This window comes from Scomber japonicus, chromosome 4 (assembly GCF_027409825.1).
Source record: "Scomber japonicus isolate fScoJap1 chromosome 4, fScoJap1.pri, whole genome shotgun sequence".
Classification (NCBI taxonomy): domain Eukaryota; kingdom Metazoa; phylum Chordata; class Actinopteri; order Scombriformes; family Scombridae; genus Scomber; species Scomber japonicus.
This window is the reverse complement of record NC_070581.1, coordinates 11,560,978-11,576,535: the sequence shown is the minus strand read 5'-3', so window position 1 is coordinate 11,576,535 and position 15,558 is coordinate 11,560,978. Positions and strand designations below refer to the sequence as shown.

Genomic DNA, 15,558 nt, shown 5'->3' with positions numbered 1-15,558 from the left:
CAAGCACAAACCTCTTACAGAAGTAAACTAACTCTATGCTTCATACATTTTTTCTTTTGCTGTTCTGTTGGAGGTCGCCTGAAAGAATGCACAAAAGTTAAAGAGAAAAAAACAGAAAGAAAGAAGGAGGGGAAAAAAAGGGAAAGACGGTGAGAAGGTTTCATCGGCTCAGGTTGCGTCTGGCTGAAGTGGTTCACTGGATACCTGATCCAAGGTCAGATTAAAAGAACAAAGTCTCTGAATCAACACTGACAGCAGAAGCAGACAGAAACACCTCGAGAATCTGACTTTTTTAGAACATAATCTTCCTGCCGAGGGTCATTCAACCTGATACGATGTGTGATTTGGAACAAAAATGGCTGTTCAGCTTTACAAAACATGCCCAAAAATGACTGACGGCAACAAAGAGCGCTACATTATTTGATACAGCTTTACCAAATCAAAGCCAGTAATTCAAAAAGAACACACCCTAAAGTTTAAAAAGTTGTATTATTATATACATTACAGACATTTGGGAAATAGCAGATCTAGTCCATCTATATCCTTAACACAATCTCAGAGAACCGGCTCCTCAAATAAGTTATTAGCAAGCATGCAGGGCTGAAGCGGACCTCCTGTGAGACGGGTCCGCTGACGGCTATCATGGAGCTTTAGAGAGAAAACTCAGCCTGAGGTAAAATTCTGACAGCAACAGAAATCTAAGAAGCAATTTCTCACAATATGACTGCTGCTATGACCCACATCAACAAAGCAACCAATCTTACTACAGTATGAAATGATGCAGAATACTATTTGACATTTCATGACATTTGTTAATAAGGTTTCAGGGAAAAAAGACTTGAATACATCCATGGCACCCATAAACCGAAACAATGGAGGTTTGTATGACTTTGCATTTTCAAAGTATTAGAGCAGCCGATTGACCTTAACATACCTCTAATTCAGAGGTGTCAAACTCATTTTCATTCAAGGGCCACATGCAGACCAATTTGATCTCATGTGGGCCGGATCATTAAAAAGATGGAGGGAAGGAAGGAAATAAGATGGGCAAAAGGAAGGAGGGAAGAAAGGGAGGAAGGACAGATGGATGGATGGACAGAAGGAAGAAAGGTAGGATGGACAGATGGAAGGAAGGAAGGAAGGTAGGAAGGACAGATGGAAGGAAGGACAGAAGGAAGAAAGGTAGGAAGGACAGACGGAAGGAAGGAAGGAAGGAAGGAAGGGACGAAGGACAGATGGAACAAGGACAGAAGGAAGAAAGGGAGGAAGGACAGATGGAAGGAAGGACAGATGGAAGGAAGGAAGGAACAAAGAAAGGATAGAAGGAAGGTAGGAAGGACACATAAAAGGAAGGAAGGTAGGAAAGACAGATGGAAGGAAGGAAAAGAACACAGGAAGGAAGTGGGCCAGATTGCCCCCTTGGCGGGCCGGTTCTGGCCCACGGGCCGCATGTTTGACACCCCTGCTCTAATTAATATCATACAGTCTGAAAATGATTGTGAGCAAGGTTTTATTACTCCTGGCTGTCTCAGTGTGACATGAGATAAGCTTACAGGATTTCAGATGTCACACAGTCTTAAGGTACATTAAGTCTGTGAGCCACGATACAAGGCACCGGCATACAAACTGAATACAGCCTTTACTGTCAAAAAGTCTGCTGTGATAAAGAGAGAGATAAGATCCCACTGATTATAATAACTGTGTCAGAGTTAAGAGGATACAAAAACATACAACCAGATGCTGATTTAATTTGTAGTCTGTTAAATTGGTACAATTAAAAGTTCCCATTTCTTATGAGCAGCTAAATGTGCACCTGTTCTGGTAGCCTGAATTCAACTTCTTAATTAGACCACAAAGTGCCAGCAGGTTGAAAATAAGCAGAATTACCAATATGACAAAGCATCAACCAAATATGCACCCCCCACACACACACACACATATATACATACCTGTCACATCTCTGTCACATATGATCAACTCCATCAAAACATGCAACAGGAAACAGAGTCTACTAACAGGGCTTTCAGGTATTAACCCTTCTACCTCCTGCTGCTGCTATACCAGCTTGGAATCTGTGAACCGCTGATGCTACTGCTGCACAAATCATGCCACATTTCTTCTACATTTTATTTCCAGCTGGATCCCTCAATTACAAAAGTGCCACACAGAGCTGTGAGTCACCCTGAGGCTCCCTGGCTGTTTTAAAGTACTGCAAAACCATGGATTTCATTTGACTCTTGTCGCCTCCACAAAAAAAAAAAAAAAAAGTTCATGGACAACTTCAGGGGGTTTCAGTTACACACATTACAGGTCACATCCGAGTTAAATGTTTATGGAAATACGACCGACTTAAGTTGACATTTTAGCGTCAATTTGCATAACTCTTTACATAAGCCACTTCTTTTTTTTTTTTTTTTTTTTGGCGTGCCCTTACAGTGTAACCGGTTGTTAGGTAACACACTGCCACAAATGAGTGACTCCGCGAGGCTATTTAACTGCAGATGTGTCAACTGTGACTGCTCGTGTGTCCCGCTGGGTTCATCTCGGTCACGGCTTGTTCTAAGGGATTGTTATGTAGGGGGAGAAAAGAGAAAGAAAAGCAGCGTGTTTGGCTTGTTTCATAACACGGAAGGAGGCTGCAACAGCAATGCAGACAGGAGGAAGCGGAGCATGCTTCTCTATTGTCTGGAGCCAAACTGACGCTCTCCGCACTCTCGCACCAAACGATGCGAACAGAGAAAAAATTCAAAAAAAAAAAAAAAAAGGTTTAACTGAAAGAAAAAAATATTGTGCAAACGGATATAAAAACCCGGTACGTTTCTCTCACCTTCCGTCCCCGTTTCTGCGGTGAGTCCCTCCAAGCAACAAAGCTTTTTTTATTTCTGAAGTGGTAATGATATGTAAGGCAGGCTTGGCCGCTTTCACTCATTCATCAGTTTTTTTTGTGTGTTGCTAAAAAAGAGGAGGGTCGGTCCTGCTAGTCCCTGCCGCTCTGCACACACACACACACAAAAAAGCCATTACGAAAGTTCCGGAAGTGCACGAGCATCCAAAGTGTTGTGGGTCACCAGAGGCTCGAGACCGGCGGAACAACACAAGAGAAGCAGCCCTGAGTAGTTTATTTAAGATAACGCACAATGCTGCCTTGCTTATGTTTTTGTTTCTATTTCACATTATTGTAAAAAAAAAAAAAAAAAAAATAGGCTATACACACACCCACATAAAGGAGGGTATAGGTTTATATCTACAGTCACTTCATTAGGTAGGGTAGGGTAATGTGGGACACTTTTTTGCAATTTTGACTTAAACCTTATTTACATAATCCACTGCATTATATCAACACCTAATATCATTATGAAATACCTGAGATGTTTCCTTGTTAAATTAGAAGACATTTTTTGGATATTGTAGCCTACTCAAAAGGAACATGGCACTTATATTTATACTCCTTAGGCTATGCCAAATTGTTTCAGAATTTGTAGATTTTGTAATCTGAGACAATAGTTAGTTTTTAAGCTTAGAAATACTGAGATTTATACAAAGCAACCTTATATCTGCCACAACTTAATGAAATGTGCATACCCATAGTTTTTAGGTTCAAAAACTAATAGCCTGTATGTTCACATGTAATTTTAAACAATATAATTTACACAGTACGCATATACTAGTTAGCTTTAAAATAACTGAATAGAAAAAGAGATAACTGCACTGGATTTTAGTTGTCCCACATTAATCAGTGTCCCATATTATCCTAATCCACCCTACACCTTTGCAATTTAATTCAATCCAATACAACAACTCTGCTATAAATTCTACTTTTTTGATTCATTTTCCTTTTTTTTTTTTAACATTGTCCAAAAGAACAAAAAATACAAATCTGCAATTTGCATCACATTTGTGATATGCTGTTGTAATGTAGGCTTGAAAAAAATCAAATTAATTCAGTAAGTAGTAACATATTTCTTCTTAGGTAAAGTATGATATACAGTGTAAATGTCTGAAGGGTGTGTGAGTTAAAAACCATGCACACCTGCTCAGGTCTTACAGTTATTCTGGCTCTGCTTGGGTTGAAGTTGGGTGGAGTTATGCTGGACATTACATAATACCAATCAATCTCTATATTCTAAAAGCGTGTTAGTTGGAGAAAAGTGACACAGATGTCAATCAAGCACATTTAGCACACACCCACACTGTCCTGAGAGGTAAGATGTACTGTGTGTAAGGGCTTTAAACCTAGAATGCCCTCAATCTTGAACATGCACTGATGTTGTAAAAAGGCTCATTTGCGTTTACACTCAGACACATTATCCAAATTTCCTCTTGGGATAGAGCACTGATACAATCTGTGAGTATCAGTACAGTTGGTCCACTCAGACTTCCACTCTACATAGTACAATGTCTGAGCGTATGCAAACTGTGATTGACATCTCCCCGAATCACCTATGTTTTCATTACAACTGTACTGGATGGGACAACTTTTATCAGTGCATATCAGTCTAGCTGCAAACTGATGTCAGACTAGATTACATAGTCAAATTTTGACTTGTCAAACACAAGTATGGCTAATAGGCTAGTAAATAATGGATTTTCGTTAAAGTGTGCCAGTTCCACAACACTGGTATTATGCATACTGGCTCAGTTACTGGCACAGCTACATTAAACTGAAGCCATCATCATTAGTTCTACCTGTGACTAGTGGATTAAGTTAAGTATTGCTGCTTTTTCACTGGTCAAAGCTCAGTCAGGATTAACACTGTGAGGTGAACAGGGTGGGATCAGTTCCAGAGGGGAAGCAAAGGAACCCTTTTCTTACTAAAATAAATTAAATTTGATATGACTGCAACATAAGAAGAGGTATATTAGGCAAAATGTACTAATGACCAAATTGGAGTACACCATGTTAATTAATAACATCCAGATTGTTTTGTTGCAGCAAGAGTGTAGAATGGTGACACTCCTCTCCAGTGAATACAATGAAAATGTCCCAAGAAGAAAAACCTATTATTGTCAAAGCATTTTTTTTGTTTGAGTGTGTGTGTGTATGTGAATGTGTGTGGGTGCGTGCACATTATTTCTGGATTAAAACAAAAAGACAAAAAATCATGTCATTAGCATTAGATCTGTGTAAATTCCTCAGAATTTCACATACCTGCTTTTATGAGCCAAAGTTCTACAGGAAAGTGGAGGATGTAGTCTTCAATGTGTGTTCACTAAACTTTTACTTTTATATCTGAGTATTTTACTTCACTTTAGATCAAGGTGGGGATTCACATAGATACAACAGGGTGACATCTGAAAACAGTGCTACACACTGATAACTCAACTCAATTACAGATGTTAACACTGTCATCAGTCTGCACATCTGCTACAATATACAATTTTTATTCTGTTTTTGTTTGTATAGTGACTTCCCACTACATTTGACCCACCCTATGCTATGAAACATACTGAAGACACACTGGAACTGATGAGCAGGTGGATTACTGCACATCTTTGCCTGATGACTGGTATTGTAACGTTCTCCTTGTACTGCGCTGTACACCCTCTGTCGCTCATTCATACACTGCCCTCTTTTGGCCAACAATGCACAGTGCTTTGCATAACACTGAATTATGCAACTTTCAGCAGTGGGCTGACTCAAAAGGGTGAGATTGACAACGGTTTGGGATTGCACCTTCAATATATTGACTGATTTTATTTAGAATGAGAGTCACTGTTAATGAAATCAAGCATCTATACTCAGAGAATAACACATACAGATAAAATCTCGGTGGGTGACAAACAATACTGATAAATGATCAGTACATAAAATCCAATGATGTCAAATATGGATTGCATATTTTAATTTACCACCTACCTGAAGATAATACACACATTTATAAATATTATTTTGATTCAGCTGTGTCCATGCATTTGTGACATTAGAATTTATTTCTCAAAGTTAAAAAACATAAGACTCGAGCTTTGTGGATTTCCAATATGAGACATACCTGCAACAATTTTTCACAGCTGTTCCTTTAAAGTTTAGAGGTTTAAAAACACAGCAGTTAATAATTGCTTAGAAAGTGAAGAGTGTCTGTTGGTGGGATGATGAATAACATGAGCAAGAACCACAAAGGAAGGGAGGAAGGCAGGGAGGGAGGACTCTGTCTCCCTCCATTACATTATCGGCAGCTCTCTGTCCCAGATGCATTGATCAGTCACTCTGAAAGGCCAAGGAGAATCTAGGTAGCACTGAACAACAGTAGTGGAAATAGTGGAAATTTCCATTAACAACACAATGAAACCAGGGCTTTACTATTTCTTTTTTACTTTCATTCTTCCCCTTTCAGTCCTTTAATTTATTTATGGCTTTCTCCATCTTCTCCACAGTATCCTTCTCCCTCTCCACCTTACTGATCCATTTCCTTCCTTTTTTTCTTCTTTCTTTCTCTCCTTCTGATTGCCTCTTCTTAATTTTCTGCCTCAGTTACTTTATGGCAAGTTGTTCTGTCCTCTACCAAGTGCGACATTTGGTGCTGTCCAAAAGGTTCCCCTTTTTTCTTATCTCTTGTCTTTTGCCACCATCTCTCTTCGATTACATGAACTCATGCTCTTTCATTCACTGATGTTCACCCTGTTCCATGTCCTCTGGATTTCTGAAACCAGAGGTTTTGGTCTGTGTACCAAGCTTGCCAGAAACTGAAGAGCAGAAAATAGCGTAAACATCATGATAGATTAATTAAAGGTATTTTTCTATATTGTACATGTACATGTGTGTGCTCATGTGTGGTTGTGTGATTGATGTTAGATACGTCTGGAGCAACAGAAGAGATGGACGCCACTGGCTGCTCAGAAAATTGGAACAATCATTGAGGCTTGGCCATCATTCTTTTATTTTCATTTTCTCTTTTTCTCACTTTCTTCCCATCTCATATCAGTTTCAGGAGATCTTTCTTCCCATGACAGCTTTGAGACCTTTGAAATTGAATTCAACCACACATACACACACAGACACAGACACACACACACACACACACACACACACACACACACACACACACACACACACACACACACACACACACACACACACACACACACACACATCACATCATGCTCACTTTTAGGGACATTGCATAATCTTACATTAATTTCCTGGAGACTGTAACTGTAACACACACACACACACACACACACACACACACACACACACACACACACACACACACACACACAACACACAGTCCTCTCTCAGCTAGGGTAAACAAACATCAGCACTGCACAGCAATGCTTTAAGAGTCCTGTCATTGTTTCTATAATATCAATGGAGCTTAATTTATTTTCGACGGATGGACATTCATGATAGCTCAATAATAAATGACATTTGAAATGCAGAGGCAGTTAACATATGGCTTTTATTTACATTCATATTATACCACTTGAATTAACTTAATGAATGATTCTGCTTAATTTGGTGCAAGTTAATCAAACACCTTATTTAATTTACTACTGTGATCACTTTGGTAGAGATTGCTCATCAGCTTGAGCAATACATATAATTAGTACAGCTTTTCTGAAAATAGTGGTGTACAGGCATAGGTTGATTTATTCTAAAATCCAAAAATATGTCCCCACTCCCCTCATGGCCTTATCGCTGTTTAGAAAGAAGCATAGGCATATTTTGTGTCACCATGTCTTGTATGTGTTGCACCAATAGACAAACAGGATACACAAAGCAGTTGTTAGCTTTTGGGTTGCTACAGTTTTAGTGGTGACAACAGCAGGGATTTAAGAACATGGAGGCAAGATGGTCATTGTGTGATTGGAAACAAAGATATATACACAAAGGGGAAAAGGAGAAGAAGTTTGAGGAGAGGGCTTCAGATAGGATTACAGTCACCAGTGCTCTTGGCAAACCCGCCTCAAAAAGGACCCATCTGGACCTTAAGTCTGTCTGACATGCCGTGCTTCTCAGGAACAGTATTACTGGACCGTCATAATGTGTTTACATCATGTGGGATGAATGGTGATGATGGGGAAGATTGCTGTGATTACAATTTAATGTCATTGGACAGCTCAAGCTGGTTGACTACAATCAAATACAATGAGAGAGACAGAAAGGCAATCTCACAAAGAAACAGTCCAAAGGTTTATTTGTATGTACCCATTATATGCACTAGATGGAGCCACTTTTCTTTTAATACTGCACACATGACAGAAGAACTCTGGAAGTGTAAAACATGAAAGGAGTCAGCAAGAATAACGTGTTCATGCCATGTTTCATTAAAATATAAATACACATGTCACTAACCAGCTTGATGGTCTTGTTTACGTTATAATAGCATGATTGTGGTATCAGCTGATTTGATCCGATAGTACTGCTTTTCTCAAAAAACATGAAGCAATAATCAAACTTTCCATTTCATTGAGGTATGTATGAAATCTGAATCTGTCCAGATCACATGAATTCACAAAGTGCTGTCCCATTCACACATCAATAGGAGCCCTCACACTCTCCTGCACTGAAGCACTAATTACACAGGTGCCATCAATTAAAGTCACTTCAGTGTGATGGGTCAATAGTCAGCAGGATAGACATTCATACTGGGCAACAGTTTCACTGATGTCCTTTTGGACACTTCTTGTATCATACATGTATTTCTTGCATAACAATTGCCTTAACGGAATAGTTTTTTAAAGTATATTAATTGACATAGTGTAATAGTGTTTAAATTCTTACATCAGCAAAATATAAGGTATTGAAGCCAAATGTTTACGTCTGAAATGCAATACATTTGTTTAGTTAGAGGTCAAGTATACAGTGGATATTTTTACTCATCACAATCACAGTTAGGGGGGAATTGCATTCAGGTGTGGTTCTGGTGTTGTGTATGCTGTTATACAGTGCAGTGTTATGTCTAGAACAAAGCCATCAGAGCTGTTCGTACTTGGGCCAGAGCTTTTACTGCTATAATAAATGTAAGAATGTCACACACAAGAAAGGTTTGACTCCATTCTGAGCTTGTCTCGTGTATTTATTATCTAACCATCAGCATTATCCATTGTCTCAAGGTATGTGATTGCTCCTCTCGATGGGGATATATATTCCTCATCTGCCTCATTCCTCAGACCACAATGGTATGAGCACAGAGGATGTTTTACAAATATGTATGACAGAAAGAAAACTTCAGGAGATTTTTTCATTCGTTCAAACCTTTATTTAAGCTTCAAAAATCACTGAAGCTTCCCGTATGGAACTCTAAACAAATTAAAGAGGACACATACTCAATAACAATTGCACACTGAGATGAAGTGGTTTCAGATCATTGTCCTAATTTATTCAGTGTTAGTGAGATTGTTGATCTCGATGATGTGTTGTAGATAATTCTATGTGCTTGGTGCACACAAACTAAAGGCACATTTCCATGCTCAGAATAAAAGCCGTGGGACATAATACAGTTAGTAGAGGGAGTTTAGTAGGGTCCTGTGGTCAAGTCCAGCATGTATGTTATATAGCGTGGTTGATTTCCAGTAAGTGATTTATGGATGAAAAGATACAAGTGTTTATCATGTCTCTGTGCCAGACAGGACCAACCAAATTTGTCATACAGAATGCAATGGTGAGTATCATAAGGATCTCTGGTAATAAATCTGAGGGCAGAAGTGTTAGAGAGTGGAGGCTGCAGCATATATATGTAGAGTATATCACCATAATCTAGGACTGATAGAAAGACTGGCTCTTCCTACAATTAAAAGCGTTGGACCTGTTTTTGTACAAATGTGTTTGCTGCAGTCTGTTGAAAAGATTTTCAACATGATGTTTAGATTTAAATTATTCAATAAGCCAAATAATTATGTGACTCTCTCTCAGTATTGCTACAATCTAATGTGAATAGGTGTAGACTGTTGAAATCAATATTTTGGACAGATGACTCTAATGCTTACTTTAGTCTCTCCCAAATTGATCATCTTGTTGATAATACTGCAGGCTCACTGTGAATGACACACTCCATTGCCCCTTCATGCTTCCTTTATATTATCAAGGAACACTGTAAATATTTATTGTTATGCAGTTGCTATAATGCCATAATAAATAAACATGTTATAACTGATTTTGGGTATTAATCATTTAATTAGGTTTCACTTTTTTATTTTGATAATTTTATTAAGACATCAACATTTAAGAGGAACTATTTATGAGACTGAATAAGTAGTCGGTTATCAGGTTCCCTGTCTTGGAGGGTGGTGCCCCCAAGGTGGATTTGATATAAATGAAATCCTATTGAATTAATTAAATGAATTAAGTGACCAAAATGTATCTGAATAACCCTGTGACACCTATATCATTTCAGAAGGACTGATGCTCACATACTAGACAACCCAACAGGAACTGGAATCACGTAGGTCCCCTCTATCTGAGGATCCCATCTCAGGCCGAGGAATGCTCAAATATTTATCACAGAAGACAACCCAGCAGAGAGAGCAGCCATCTATAGAGCCTTTCCAGACGCCACAGTTATTCTCTGCAGATTTCATCTGCTGCAAGCTGTGTGGAGGTTGCTGTGGAACAAGGACCACCGTATCTATATGGCTGACAGACAGGCCCTCTACACCATAATGAAGCAAATCCTGCAAGCCAGGGACAAAAGTGTGGCAAAGGAGTTATCAACAGACTTCGCAAAGTGCTGTTGTGAAGAGGTCAGTTAGGTGATGTCCAAGTTGGCATTACAGTCACCTCTTGAGAAGAGAGTGGCATTAGTTGCTATTCAAGAATTATAGTACAGTGGTTATTTCACCTGTAAATTTTGTTTTTGTTTGGTACAACAATTACAATATACCTGGTCACCTGGATCTTCCAAAGATTGAAAAAATCTTTGCAATAATTTGTCTGCTATTTCCAGCATGAGGACAGGGCTGTTGCAGATTGCCACAGGAAATAAGTGAGCAAAGAAGTGAAATAATGCCAAATACAGTATACATAGAATACATAACTTTCCATTCTAGATGACCTCATCCATGAGGGCTTCTTGAAGCTACTGAAGCATCTTAAACACTTGGCTGAAGTATTTGGTGAGACCATGGTCCCAAAGAGCTTAAAGGCTGCTGAAGCACTATTGGGTCAGTTTCATTATAAGGACATGAGTTCATAATGATATATATATTCATTACTGAAAAATACAAGGTAAGTGTTATTTTTCCCCTGTCCAGTTAAAGTTTAGCTACCAATTGAAGGTAAATATTATCTGTGGAATTGTTTTTCAGCTATGTGGAATTATTTTTCAGCTATATTAAAAATCTATGGGTAAGAAAAAAAAGAAAGTAAATATTACTGATAATACTGGAGATCTGCATGATGGAGTGATGTGTGTGTTTACAGTAGCTAACATTAGTCTAGTTCCTGGCAACAGCTGCTCAGCTGGTTGGATGGCCTGGGTATAGTCTTATCCATGGAGTCCAGAGGAGGGTAGAGCCTGATAGATGCCCCTGGTACTTTGTGCTTGGGTCCTAATTATGAAATTGATACAGAGGGTGGAGTCTCTGCAGATAAATACACTGCCACACACATCTAATGGATCATTAGTGATGACCGTGAGGGATTACTTTTGTATCAGTCTATACATGGTTTTTTTTTAGGAAAATCCTGCATAGTACACAAGTAGTTTATACAAAATAATTAATCAAGTTTTTCAATTAGATACAAAAACATTTTATAAATAATGTTACTGGCCACAACACACAAGGAAAAACACTTTAATAGCTTCTTTGGCATTTTTTTTTTGGTAAACTGCATACAACACTTTTTATGACTTTGATATCTGCAGATACCCAGTTTTTTCTAGAGGCAACACAAAGCATACAAACTGGCATGGAGATATTTTAATAATTTATTTAAACTATAAATATAAGAAAATGCAGTTTAGTTTGAGGATTGTTAAATAAAAAAAGTTTCAGATTAGTAATGAGACTGTTCTATTAACCTGTTCTGTTTCAGACAGAATACCATAATAGATTACCTCATTTTTAAAAATCCATATCCATATCTGATATTTTCTCACCATCTGTTTGACTGATACGTCAAAAAAAAGAAGTCTAATCTACAGTCAGTCAGATATTGGAGGTTGCTGTGGAACAAGGACCACCGTATCTATATGGCTGACAGACAGGCCCTCTACACCATAATGAAGCAAATCCTGCAAGCCAGGGACAAAAGTGTGGCAAAGGAGTTATCAACAGACTTCGCAAAGTGCTGTTGTGAAGAGGTCAGTTAGGTGATGTCCAAGTTGGCATTACAGTCACCTCTTGAGAAGAGAGTGGCATTAGTTGCTATTCAAGAATTATAGTACAGTGGTTATTTCACCTGTAAATTTTGTTTTTGTTTGGTACAACAATTACAATATACCTGGTCACCTGGATCTTCCAAAGATTGAAAAAATCTTTGCAATAATTTGTCTGCTATTTCCAGCATGAGGACAGGGCTGTTGCAGATTGCCACAGGAAATAAGTGAGCAAAGAAGTGAAATAATGCCAAATACAGTATACATAGAATACATAACTTTCCATTCTAGATGACCTCATCCATGAGGGCTTCTTGAAGCTACTGAAGCATCTTAAACACTTGGCTGAAGTATTTGGTGAGACCATGGTCCCAAAGAGCTTAAAGGCTGCTGAAGCACTATTGGGTCAGTTTCATTATAAGGACATGAGTTCATAATGATATATATATTCATTACTGAAAAATACAAGGTAAGTGTTATTTTTCCCCTGTCCAGTTAAAGTTTAGCTACCAATTGAAGGTAAATATTATCTGTGGAATTGTTTTTCAGCTATGTGGAATTATTTTTCAGCTATATTAAAAATCTATGGGTAAGAAAAAAAAGAAAGTAAATATTACTGATAATACTGGAGATCTGCATGATGGAGTGATGTGTGTGTTTACAGTAGCTAACATTAGTCTAGTTCCTGGCAACAGCTGCTCAGCTGGTTGGATGGCCTGGGTATAGTCTTATCCATGGAGTCCAGAGGAGGGTAGAGCCTGATAGATGCCCCTGGTACTTTGTGCTTGGGTCCTAATTATGAAATTGATACATAGGGTGGAGTCTCTGCAGATAAATACACTGCCACACACATCTAATGGATCATTAGTGATGACCGTGAGGGATTACTTTTGTATCAGTCTATACATGGTTTTTTTTTAGGAAAATCCTGCATAGTACACAAGTAGTTTATACAAAATAATTAATCAAGTTTTTCAATTAGATACAAAAACATTTTATAAATAATGTTACTGGCCACAACACACAAGGAAAAACACTTTAATAGCTTCTTTGGCATTTTTTTTTTTGGTAAACTGCATTCAACACTTTTTATGACTTTGATATCTGCAGATACCCAGTTTTTTCTAGAGGCAACACAAAGCATACAAACTGGCATGGAGATATTTTAATAATTTATTTAAACTATAAATATAAGAAAATGCAGTTTAGTTTGAGGATTGTTAAATAAAAAAAGTTTCAGATTAGTAATGAGACTGTTCTGTTAACCTATTCTGTTTCAGACAGAATACCATAATAGATGACCTCATTTTTAAAAATCCATATCCATATCTGATATTTTCTCACCATCTGTTTGACTGATACATCACAAAAAAAGAAGTCTAATCTGCAGTCAGTCAGATATTGGCAGCACTGGACCGATAGTGATGTTGTTTTTCAAAGCTGATATTGAATGCCTTACTCACCAAAATATCTTCATGTGGTTTAGATAGAGTTCATTTTATCTTTTTAGTTTCAGTTATCTGTCTGTCTGTCCGTCTGTCTGTCTGTCTGTCTGTCTGTCTGTCTGTCTGTCTGTCTGTCTGTCTGTCTGTCTGTCTGTCTGTCTGTCTCGCTCTCTCTGTCTCTCTCTCTGTCTCTCTGTCTCTCTCTCTCTCTGTGTGTACTGCAGCAGAGAGGAAATCACGTGTCAGCTCGGTTGCTCATTTATCTGCTCTGCCATATGCTGCTTTATGTGAAAACAGAGTCTTGTTGAGAGGCCTTATGTCAAATCCAATTCCAATAACAAACAATGAATCAAACAGTGAAGAGAACAGATTCACTAACTTCAGCCTTAAACTGAACACAATATTCAACTCATAGAGTCAAATGTCATACATGTCAAAGTAACATGTCCTCATGTACTCAACACCCACTGTTAACACACAACCAAGCTGCAGGTGGATGAGGCTGTCGTGGTGGCGTTGTATACAATGACGTACAGTACTTGTGTGTGCTCACTTCTTTTGACCTTCTTGTGCCCTTCTGCCAATAAAGTGGCCAAAAAAATGTATATATTCATCCAGGAGTCATACCCCTATGATTTGAGCTTCCTACATCAAAACTACATTTCTGTACTCAGCATGGGTCAGTACCCAGTGATTTTGGTAACACTACCCTGAACCCTCTGCTTGCCAACATTACTGTATTGCTTCCATTAGGGAACCTATGGGAAACACTGACACCTCAGTGGTTTTTGAGTAGCAGACCTCTTAAGAGATGATTGCCCTGGCACAGATACTGTTTATATTAAAATTTCAAGGGTGGCTGGATAGCTTCCTGGGGAGCTGTCCAAATAACTGATCAAGAACTAATTGGTTCACTTCCGTCAACTGTGGAAAATAAATGTATGAAAAACTATTGTCTGACTAAAAACCAGCTGCTTTGTGTTGAAGTGTTATCATGTTGTCTCATGACTTAACTAACTACATTACTATACTTACTGCACTAGAGTTAAATTAGGAATTAGGAATTAGGAATACAAAAAGAAAAAAAAACATTGTGAACCACTTAATTAGCAGTGATTTGGAGGCTAAATTATCTGTGAGTAAAACTGGTTTAAGTGCAGTTTTAAACCAATATGAAATAATCTGACACATTATATTCTTAAAATGAGCGTAATATCAACCTTTCACCTTCACTGTCACCATTACAGATTCCACTTTCCACTGTCTGCTCTGCCGCAGGATATGCTGGGATGTTGCCCAAACAGAATGCTGACAAGGACCAAATCTTTCCCATCAAACACATTACAGTAATTAACTCTCCATTCAGGGGATGAAAGGAGAGAAAAGGTTGTGTAACTCTTTTGTGAGGCATTGATAGTTTGAGAAAAAATAAGGCAAGAATTGATGACTGCTTCAAATTCTGTGGGATTCAGCTTTTAAACCAAATTCTTTATTTCCAAGTTGAATTATGTATGAGTATGTTCAAGTTTACATTCAAATGAGTTGAGAAGGCTGAGTTTCATTGAGGGAGTAGAAAAAGAGCTGATAAAAGAAGAAGGAGAAGTGAAAACAGCTCCGCTTTATGATTCCTGTAGTAAAGTATATTAAAAAATCTAATTAATTATTGCAGTAAATATTTGTATTATGCACTGCATTTATATTAAAAAGGTCACATTATAGAAGAGACATCAGCTGTGATTTTGGAAATATTTAAAAGTCCACATATTTCTATTTCCCCTACACAAATTTGATGTTCCGTCAAAGAAGAAAGACAACCAGAAGCTTCTTATTTCCCTTTCTGGAGACTTTCTCCAAGG

The 15,558-nt window shown here is 38.1% G+C and overlaps 1 protein-coding gene across 1 annotated transcript in view; it reads right to left on the bottom strand.

The window, feature by feature from the left end:
- LOC128357841 (helicase ARIP4-like) overlaps positions 1-2,927 on the bottom strand; it is a 69,068-nt gene extending 66,141 nt beyond the window's left edge. The window contains exon 1 of the mRNA XM_053318229.1: positions 2,828-2,927. The gene's annotated coding sequence lies outside the window, so the exon portion shown is untranslated. The remainder of the gene's footprint in view (positions 1-2,827) is intronic.
- Positions 2,928-15,558: the final 12,631 nt, after the last annotated feature.